Here is an 11,191-nt window from a genome sequence, read left to right on the forward strand (position 1 = left end):
GCAGGAAGCATACCTCGGCAAAGATCCAGCACGCTACGAAATTCGGCATACATTACGTTTTTTGGCTGCGCTTTCCTAAATAAAAACTTTGCCGCTATATAACAATACTGAAACGAATGTAGCACTCAAAGGCATTAATGTGTTATAACTATTTTCATAAAAATGTAAGAAATTTGCTAAATTTTATTCAATAAGCATCAAAACCACTCTTTTTCCACTGGCACGTAATTAGGCTGAAAAAAACAGAAACAATCGCTTACGCGTATCGGCTCTTGATGATGGTTTGAAAAACACACAATTATGATCACGTTTACTTATTCTAGAAACTAAACTGTGAATATGATATCACAGAACAATTCAACTTCTTTTTATCACGGAAGAACATAAAAATTCCCCTCCGATATGAAAATATAAATCAATTTTCATTCACTATCAATTTGCAACATTTTGCTTTTAATTTCAGCATACGGTGCTCTATTTACACTACTATCAATGTGTGAGGCAGTTGCGCCTGAAACTCTTCTATCGTGTTGACATAGCTAGTATTTGAGTGACAACCACTTGCTCCTGGTGCTAGTGTATATGAACGATTCAATGATACACTAACGCCAGCAGTGAGCTGTTGTCACTGCAAAACTAGTTATCTTCAATGAGCCGACATGTAGGCAATACCGACACGTTATCTTTCGGTCTCTCTTTTGATCTGTTTCTGAAAAGTAGCAATCCCTGAGTAGGCTTTTTCGGCCTGCCGGATTTAAACAACACCGATACCACTATAGAAAATGGGCCCAATTTAGCCGCAGCGACTTCATCATCTCTCGCGACTATAACTCAAATTCAGTGGCGTTTCATTAAGACCAAAATACACGCCGATATTCAGTAAATATTATTCTATCAACTGGTTTAAAAATCTTATCTCGAATGAAAATTTTCAAGCAAAGGACAGACTAATGCACAGTATAAAGATTTCAAGCAGTGAGGGTCCTTAAAATCTCCTCCGATTTTGGGGATAAATCATAGCTGTCAAGATGCTGTGGAACGGTGAGCGTTAAACATAAGTTTAGAGTCGAGTAAGATGCCGGGGTCGCTAACTTGCTCTACCCTCCGGAGAGTATTTCTGCTTATATTGCAGTCATATGATAGGGTTTTGAGTGCGATGGAACGTTTGTTGTGCTCACTATCATGTAGTTGAACTTGCACCAATTCACACAGGCATCTAACAATCTTTGGAGCCGGCGACAATCGTTGATTAAGCGCACTTAATTAAGTATTTTATAACAAAGTCTCCTTTGCATTTGGTTATAAACTAGGTCTCGTTACTAGTTAAAATAACTAAAATTGTAACAAAATTTGCTCAAGGCATATCACAAATATACCAAATTATGATATAATTTATATCCATATGAGTAACAAAAATCAGTATTCTGTCTTGCTGTATAACCAAATTGTAACAAAGCGATTTATAAGTAACAGAACGAGATAGAATCTTGGTTGAAACATTTATAGTAAAGTTTGATAGAAATATCAACTTGAGCAACAATTCTGTAAGATTTTTGTTAGAATCATCTGATCGGGAAGCTAGACGTCACATGTTCGAATCTCGACTGAAAGAGTCAAAGGATTTGTAGCACTAGTCCTACAATTGTCCCGTACTCTTACAGGCTGCGAAGTATGTCGTATAAAAACATAAGGTCAAAATTCCAAATCGGAATGTAGCACCTAGGCTATACTGTGCTCTCTAGTAAGCAAAAAACACGCAAGTTTATTTTGGTTCTTTGTCTTGAATCTGCAGCAGCCACAAGCTTGACGCTAGTGAAGATGCAGAGGATTCCCTGGTCTTTATTAGCAACAAGTATTGGACTAACATTCTTTCCCATCCCACCAGGAACCGCATTCGGACGTGGCCGGCGTCGATATTGATCAACACACAGGGACTAGATAAGGTTGCACAATAAGGAAAAGTGCGCTGTCCTAAACATGCCTTTTCCAGCCATCATTTTGCAATTTTCATCGGTCCAGGACATTAACGGAGTAGCAGCACACGGGCGGAATCCTACGATTATGCTTATGCTTGCTTATGCTTATCCCAAGCAACAATTTGGGTTTTATTACACTCTTATGATGGCACCAAAATTGGTCTTGAAGGCCACCATAAGAGTACAATAAAACTCACATTGCTGCTTGGGATGCTTATGCTTGCTTATGCTAATCAGCAGCAGCCACAAGCTTGGTGTATAATGGACAAAATTTTGGTTAACACCAAACGCCGTAAGACGTAGTTCTAATGCAAAAAATTTCGATAATCCTACCATGTTATCATGTTGCAATTAATCCTAAAATCCAAATAGCAACTTCGTTAGCTTGCATTTTGCCAGTTTATAACTTTGATATAGTGATCGGAATTAGAAGCAGAAAAAAAATTAATGGAATAAATTCTGCAAATTCAGCATTTTTTCAGCCAAATTTGATATAGAACGGTTACATATGCTTATATCTATTTGTTATCATATAATATCGAAGAAGGTAATATGTTTTCAAGCTGCTATGATCTTAGCAAATTCGATCGAGCGCTTAGCACCTCGGCTAAGAAAATACATTTTGATGACGGTTTTTGCTATTGCCTGTCGAATTTAATTTATTTTGAAGTGCCCCAAAGGCAGTCATTTTTCAACAACTGACACATAAATACATAGCACAATAACTAAGCGTGCTCATTTACTACAGATTTTGGCTCAATTTTCTAAAAATTGACCATTTAGGTTTAGTGATCGGAATTGGGAGCTGATCGCAATTATGTGCGGTCACGGTATGTCCAAAAATTATGAATTGTCGACAGTTATTTGCGCTATATATAGTATATGCTCAAAACAAAAATGTTTTTGGGTAATTCAGATTTAGCAATTATATATGAATATGAATATATGGTACTACCACCTGCCTTAGCAGAACATCCGTTCATAGCAATGAGCCTATCATGTCAAAAAGAGTTGAACATATTCAACGATTGGTCATGCTTCCCAACTCTTGTATGAAGGGCCAAAAGGGAATTGGTCGATAAGCAACATCACTTACACGTACCAGGGAGTTAGAGAATCTCCTTCCAAGGGCTAAGTCACCTGAATCGTTGAATAAACCGTCTTAATGCAGAATGACTCCAGCAGGTGGGGAGAAGAGCCCGCTCATTATCCACGATGTGTTGTTAATCGGGCCAAGATTAACCCTAGAAAGTTGACTGTTTCACTCTCCCTAGGCCCACCGCTTCAAACAAGTGCTCTGATGGTCCCTCCCTCTTCCCGATTCTAGTTTATTTATGAAATGTGGTATATATGCGTAAAAATAGAACAATCTCACCAGCAGTCCTTCGAATGGAATAGAGTTGCGTCCTTTACTTTCCATAAATGCTTCTAATAATTAATTTAATTTTTCTTCTGGTATTCAATATCCATGTGCAGTATTAACACACGTATTGGCCAAAGTTTTCACTATAAAGCAGTAAATGCTTCATAATCTAAAACGAAAAAAATAATTAAAATAACTTATATTATGCTTACCAGATCGTGTGGCTCCACCTTCTGCCCAAAACCTCGATTATGAGATCAGGCAGCCGGGAACCACACAGTATCGCACCTTCTAGCTTGGCTACTCAATAGAGCATTACCGGGTATGGCCACGTGGAGGCGCTAGGTAGGGGCTTGGGATAGCTAGAGCTATATTGGACGCTCCTCATTTGCCTTCCCCATTTCATCCCTAATTCAGATTTAGCAATTAGCGAAATTTTCGCTAATCTGAGTTTATCGATTAGCGTTTAGCGATTAGCGAGCTAACTTTTTCGGCGAAAAAGTGAGCGAATTAGCCCACCACTGCCTTTGAATGCATTCGTAACTTATCTAGATCACTACTGAGGGGCATACAAATGTAACCAAGTAGGCGCGGGTTAACAACTTTTCAGAAATTTTCACTTTAAAAATTATTCCGTTCGGATGAAGTCGAACAGACTTCTTTTCCCGATTCTAGGAAATTCCAGTCTAATGCAAAATCGCATTGACGTTCTAGAGGCAATAATCGTTTGACTACACTGACGGCAATGTTCAAGACAACCCCCGGGCGTTCACGCATTATGCTATAGATGATCTCCTTGCTCAGTAGTCCAACTCTGGAGTAGTGCTTTGCTTTAATGGTATACAAACTACTTTCGCCTGTTAGTACTGCTAGACCCCCAACAACGTCACCGGGATGAATAGCAACAGTATGGTTTTCGGATTTGTCTAATTTTTTGTTGCAACCAATGTTGATCTGCGGATATTGCGCTATTGTTAATCCGCCGCGAATAACAAAAATAAGGAGTACATCATCACTGCAACCTTGATGCGTTAACGTTGTACCAGGAGCAATTTCCTTTAAAACAATGTTGTCTTCGATGAAGGGTCTGTCTCCTTCCTTTAACACTAGATATACCAGCATTTTAAATATACCTATTTATACCAAAACCAGTCAAAATGACTGGTGGATAAGAAACGGTTGGTGAACGACTAAATAATGGGCAACACAGACCCTATAGTGGTCCTTAGCCTCTTATCCAGCAACTTCTATCTCCACCTCTTCGTGGTAGGGTAACCAACCTGTTTTGGACCTCATCTGCAGCTGTACATAATTTGGACACTTTCATTTGATTTTGCTGTAAGTGTCCAAATTGTGTACAGCTACAGATGGGGTCCAAAATAGGTTGATTACCCTACCAGCCGGAATACGAACAACCTTAGCAGAGGTGTGGTTACCAACCCTGGTGGAAACTAAAGTCGTATACCGACAGGCAAGGAGGCACTGTCTTGTCTCGGCACTATACGATAACAGCCCCATCATGAGACTCGGCAGCATAGCCCTAGTAAGGCAAGCTTTTTATATCTAAAATATTATGAAAAATCAAGAAAATTCAACTCGAAACATTTAGCATGGACAGGCGATGAAACAAGGAATTGGAATAGATGCTTCCTACCTGGAACTGTAAAACCAAATTTCGTGGATAGCGACAGAATGTTGCTCGTTCAGTTAGAAGCGCAAAAGTTCGACATTGTGGCACTACAGGAGATCTGTCGCAAAGGCGAGAAGGTTTGGGGGATCCGTGGCGGCAAGGCCCAATTTTGCCAGAACGGTGGAGCAACTAACGAGCTGGGAACGGGCTTCGTAGTGATGAGCAGAATGCAGGATCGGGAGAGGATATGTGTGTTGATGATAACAGGCCGCTTCTTCAACTACTCCATCATAAACGTGCACTGGCCACACGAAGGTAGACCCGACGACGAGAAAAAAGCGTTCTATGTCCAGCTGGAGGCAACATACGATAGCTGCTCGAGTGGTCGCCACGGGATATCATCATCATTGAGGACATGAACGATCATATCGACAGGGAACCAATGTATAGTGATAACGGCCAGCGATGCATCAACTTTGCAGCTTCCCGAGGCCTGGGGATCAAAAAAAAACATTCTTTCCCCATATAGATCTACAAAACCACCAGGAGATCACCTGACCAACTAACATCGAACCTAATCGACCATATTCTCATCGAAGGTCGGGTTTTCTCGAACATCACCAACGTACACGAGTAGAAATTTGATCTCCAAAACGAGCAAAATGACTCATGATTCCCGGTTTCTAGCTCATGATTTATGAAAATACACCATGAATAAAAATCATGATATCACGAGCTTCTTGCAGTACAACACAACGCAAAATCATGAATGATTGTTCATGATTTTGTGCTGTCTGATATGGCAGTTCAGTCATGATTTGACATGAACTCACATTTCATGATTTTATGATTTCATTCATGGCATCGGAATCAAATTTCTTTCCGTGTACGCTCCCTACGGGGTACGGATATCGACTCAGATCAATACCTAGTAACAGTACACGTGCCCCGACGTTATCGACGGTATACATCTCACGACAAAGCCACCCTCGGTTAAACAATCGATAATTAGACAACCCGGAATGTGATGAGAACTATGCGCATACTATGCGCCTTCCTCTGTGGCCAGGTGCTTCGACCCTCGAAGTTAAATGTAGCAGGATACGTTCGGCCATCAGTGAGGCCGCAAAACGCCAGAAGGAGAGCTAGAACCACTATTTCAGGCCAGTGAGATGCGTGAGATGCGTAAAGGATACACACCGAGGCCTGATATGTGTAAGAACGAGCAGGGAAACCTGGCCACAAACGAGCGCATAGTGGTTGGTGAGTGGAAGCAGTTCTTTGATAGGGATCTCAATTGCTGATATAGCAAAAGAAAAAGGAGCAAAAGTGAACGTATGAGAGCCTAAGGGCGTTTCGACTTCCGATCTCAAAGAGATCCGGCGAGAAATCGGTCAGCTGAAGAATAGAACCGCCGAAACGGACCGACTCTCGACAAAACTCTACAAAAATGGCCAAGAACCATTAGGAACGGCATTTCACTGAATAATTTCATGCTTCGGACTCACCGTTTTCCAGAAATGCTAAATTTCTTCATAGAATCTTGCACCAGTCATTTTGACTGGTGATGGTATAAATGGCAAAAACAAAAATTATATTTGTTACTAATATATATAAAGTAACATTAAGTTCATAAAATGTATTCTCTACTTATAGCTACAAAAGTCATAACATCGTTTCTAAAATCAAATGTTAGATGTTGTAGAAATTTCAAATTGAAATTGCACGACCAGTCAAAATGACTGGTCTGGTATATCTAGTGTTAAACCTAATTCCTTAAGAAAACCTTCAATAGCTATTGACTTCATTACAGTATCTTCCATCGGTTCACTCGGAATTGCAGAAGTGCGCCTACTTCCAGTGTGATCAGCTAAATCCGCAAGCATGTCCGGTCTGGTTTCACTATTTGTTACTTGACCCACCAACGAGTGGGAAGGCATCTGCCCGTCCGAAGGAACTCGACGACTACCAGGACTATTTTTCATTAGGACGACGACTTTTTTACGCTGAGACGACCATTGGATATACTCAGTGCTTAAACCCTAATAATTATGCAGTGCCGTAATGGTTACTCGCTGTAAGCGGATCATTATAACTTGAATGACGCAAATTAGTAAATCAGGACTTTCATCAAATACTTCCTTGAATGCAAACATAGGCAAGCGGATAACTTGAGAATCTTCCATTGCTCTGGCTGTGACTGTCTTGTATTGGCTGACGTTTCCCACAAGTACGTCAATAAAACTCAACAAAGATGTTACCGACTCTCCCTTACGCACAACCTTGAGGGCTATTGAGCTGCCATCCGGATTATTGAGAAACACGTTAATCTGACCGGATTGCACAATGAATACACTATCGTCATTTAATTTTTTTATCTGTATGTTTACAAATCTTTAAGAACACCGGTTTCTCGAAGTGGCCAAAAATTCGAATGCTTTGAAGCATATATAGAGCATCGGGCGGAACTTTGTCATTCCCCTCAGCTGCTTCCTCTAAGTATTCAGCTGGAGGTTCTACCACTTGAAGCCGCATTGGGTCATAATCTCTGCGCATGTGGAGTAAACGTTTCGCGAAGCGCACCACGGCTTTTCTTTTTCTGCCCTGCACTGCCTGGCCTGGACTTCACTTTTTTTAGCATACGACGACCGTAGAATAACATTTTGTCACGTTTTCGGAATCGCAACTGTGATGAATCATGATTTTGAAATAATAATTGTGCTGCCCTGTCTCGAAGCTTTTTTAAATATATCCGTCTCCAGCAGTAAAGCCCAATTGTGATGGAGATAAGTAACAGGACCAAGCTTAGCGACCAGGCAAAGTTATTCCTTAACCCTCTAGTTCCCAACCCTGCCAATTGGCGGGCTTCAGCAAAATCGTTGTAAATCTACTATGCTTATTCGTTTTATGTTGAGATCCACTCATAACTTCTCATTATAGTCTAATCTAACTATTCGAGTGGTTTGTTAGTTTTATTACGTTGATTTGAAACAGATATTTCGTGCGAAACTTGAAAAATGCCACAAAACTGAGAAAAAAATTATTTTGCTCTGCAGAGTGAAATTCAAATTGTTGTAAATTGCTTATTTCTTGGAATAAATAAACAAAAAAATTATTGGTGAGTAGCTGATAAGTTGAACTTCATGGTAAAAGAGGAAATTTGCGATAAAAAGTTTAGGAACTGGCCGAGTTTTATCAAGGAACTGACCCCGCCAATTGGCGGGGTTGGGCATTAACGTCAACTTTTTTTTGGTAACTTGACAACGTGTTGTTTTCGTTGTATTTATTGATTTTTTTTTCGAGTTTAAGCTACAAATTATTGTTATAGGCCTTGTTAACTTCCTTTATATGCCTTGAAAAATACACAAGCATGCAGTGGCATCAATATGGAAGGGGAATTTACAGGACTTATCACCTAATTTTCAGTGCGCCTTTTTGACGAGCTGCAATATAACGCTTTATAGCTATAGCACAAAACATTGTTGCATTTTATGGTATTTGAAAACCATAACCCTATAACCAAGAAACAGATTCATTGAAACCCGGCGAATTTTACTGCTTAACGACAAAATCTTGATAAGCAAGACAATATTATTCAAAATGGGATCTATCATAGACCATTTTAAAACCGCAAATTTTAATCTATACCGCTTAATCAGTTTGTGTTAATGAACAAATTGAATTGAATTACCAGTCGATAAAAGATTATAGTGAACAAAAGTGTACTACAAAAATGAAAAACCCAATTTATCAAACAAATCACATAAATGAGGATTTAAGTTTCATGTTCTATCAGACTCTAAAGGCTTTTCAAAGGTTATAGTTTCAAAGCATATTATGGTGTAGGCAATCCTGACTTGGGAGCAGCTACTAATGTTGTTGTTCGCCTTTCTAAAATTTTGCCAGATTTTAAAAATCATATTTTTCGATTATTATTATACGACATTACCATTGATTTTATATCTCAACTCGAGAGGAACGAGAGGAATATACGACTGGGTACTATTCGGCGTAATATAATCCCCAAAAGCAAACTGCTTACTGATAAGAACATCAATAAGCAAGATCGTGGTGATTCTGCTGAATTCATTGCCAAATTTCAAAATACAACTGTTTCTGTGTCTGTTTCAAAAGATTCGCTTCCCACGGGCAATGACTATGGACAACGATGAACTGGAAGTGGTTGATGAGGTCATATATTTGGGATCTCTGGTCACCGCCGACAATATTACGGGTAAGGAGATTCAATGATGCATTCAAGCTGGAAGTCAAGTCTAGTTTTCCTCCGCAAGACGCTTCGATTAACCCCTCTAGGGTCTACTTCATTTTTAGCTCTGCAAAATTCACTAAAATGGCCGTAACTTTTTTATCTTTCAATATTTTTCACCAAATTTGGAAATTTTTCCGGAAATATTTTCTATTTTCATAATATCTATAGATAATAGCCATATGTCATATGGTCCCGGAGTTATTCCGGAGTTCCTTGGGCGACCGTGACATGGCTTTTTTAGATAAAGTTGCCAAATATTTAAAACTTGTTTGAAATCTGTTGATTTTTGTAAACATATTATCGACTGTGGACATATCAGTTTCTTTGCCGCAGTTATGAGGTGCGCGCCATCCGAATCCGGGGGGACATTATAAATCCGGAACCGGTTCCCATATAGGGACATTTCAACATCAGTAAATTATGTCGTGTCGCATATCAAAAAACATCAGCACTCGACAAAATAGCGATTGGCGATAATCTCATGTCTCACAGAGGCCGTATGACCGGTTCCGGGCCCGGGGAGAGTTTCTTTTCTGATTCAAGCACGGAACGGATTTTCGAAGGAACTTGTCCGGGACCTGGAATCGGCCATATGGTCAAAAATTTCAGTTGAAGCTCATTATAACTAGTTTCATAAATACTAGCACTGTTATAGATGTTCTAAAATCGATGTCCCGAATTAAATCGAAAAATTTGATTTTGCAACTTTTTTGCGCCCAGGTGCCCAACCCCGCCAATTGGCGGGTTACGAATTTTTATAAATAATCAAACTATTCCTGAACTTAGTAACTAGAGAATATTTTTTCCATTATTCTGGCCACGAAATGAGCATTTTAAAATTTTTTCAAGCAAATCAAAAATTTGGGCACTAGAGGGTTAATTCTTCTGCTATCGTATACCAATAGTCTTTAAAAATAGTTCCATAATCAGAATAAGATCTTTTTACTAGTCCAACAATATTCATTCTTCGTCCGTTATTTTTTCTTGATCCGTATGCATTTGGAAATCTGAAACACGATCAGCAGGCCTTGCCCATTGTTAATTCTTCACTCAAGCCCCGATAATTTTCAATTGGCACAAAATAATAAACTAGGGTAGATGCTCCAGTAGTTGTGGTAGTACCTATAGTGGTGGAAACTCGAATTATTCCGTTATTTTTGCAGATTTTGGTACAAGTTTGGTGCTTACCGATAATACTGGTACTGGTAGTTCGATACCTATCAAACTTGTACCAAAATCTGCAAGAATAACGGAATAATTCGAGTTTCCACCACTATAGGTACTACCACAACTACTGGAGCATCTACCCTATTGGGATAATATTCCGTCTTCTATTAATCTTCCAGTAAACAAGAACTTGTATACATGTATAATAATTCGAATAGAATATTAAATATTTTAAAAGACTAACGTTTAAAGTTGAAAAGCAGAACGCGAAGAAAAAATTCAACTTGTGCCTTATGCCAGTGCCAGCTGACGATTCGCTATGACGGCACCGCACGACCTCTTTTCCACCTACAGAACTGCCCGTAGCTGAATGCGTGAAAATTATTTTCGACATATTCTGTCTTTTGCCCTCTTTAACAAATCGCTATTCTGCCTCACGCAAACTCGAAACTAATGTAGGTGTCTCCACTGCGGCGCCGTCATAGCGAATTGGCAGAAAATCCTTTCGTCACCGTAGTATATGTCTGCGGAACCGTCTGCCGAGCGTGTGTAACAGTGCCAGTAGCTATGCAATCTTTGAAAAAAATTGTAAAACATTCTTCTCAACAGCAAAGTATTAAGCAAAAATCATATTGTACACAAACTTTTGAAAACCTTTAGAAGGTTACTTGTGATACATAAATACCTAGTTATATTGATTAATTCGAAAGAAAATCCTGGTAGCATAATCATTGAATTCAAAATCTCCGGCTGAAGTACTAGACTTGATGATGGGGACTCACTTT

General features: G+C 39.4%; 1 pseudogene; it reads right to left on the minus strand.

Moving 5' to 3' along the window:
- Positions 1 to 3,960: 3,960 nt before the first annotated feature.
- On the minus strand, positions 3,961 to 10,203 carry LOC128745551 (neuropathy target esterase sws-like; annotated as a pseudogene).
- Positions 10,204 to 11,191: the final 988 nt, after the last annotated feature.

Source organism: Sabethes cyaneus, chromosome 1, assembly GCF_943734655.1.
Source record: "Sabethes cyaneus chromosome 1, idSabCyanKW18_F2, whole genome shotgun sequence".
Lineage (NCBI taxonomy): Eukaryota > Metazoa > Arthropoda > Insecta > Diptera > Culicidae > Sabethes > Sabethes cyaneus.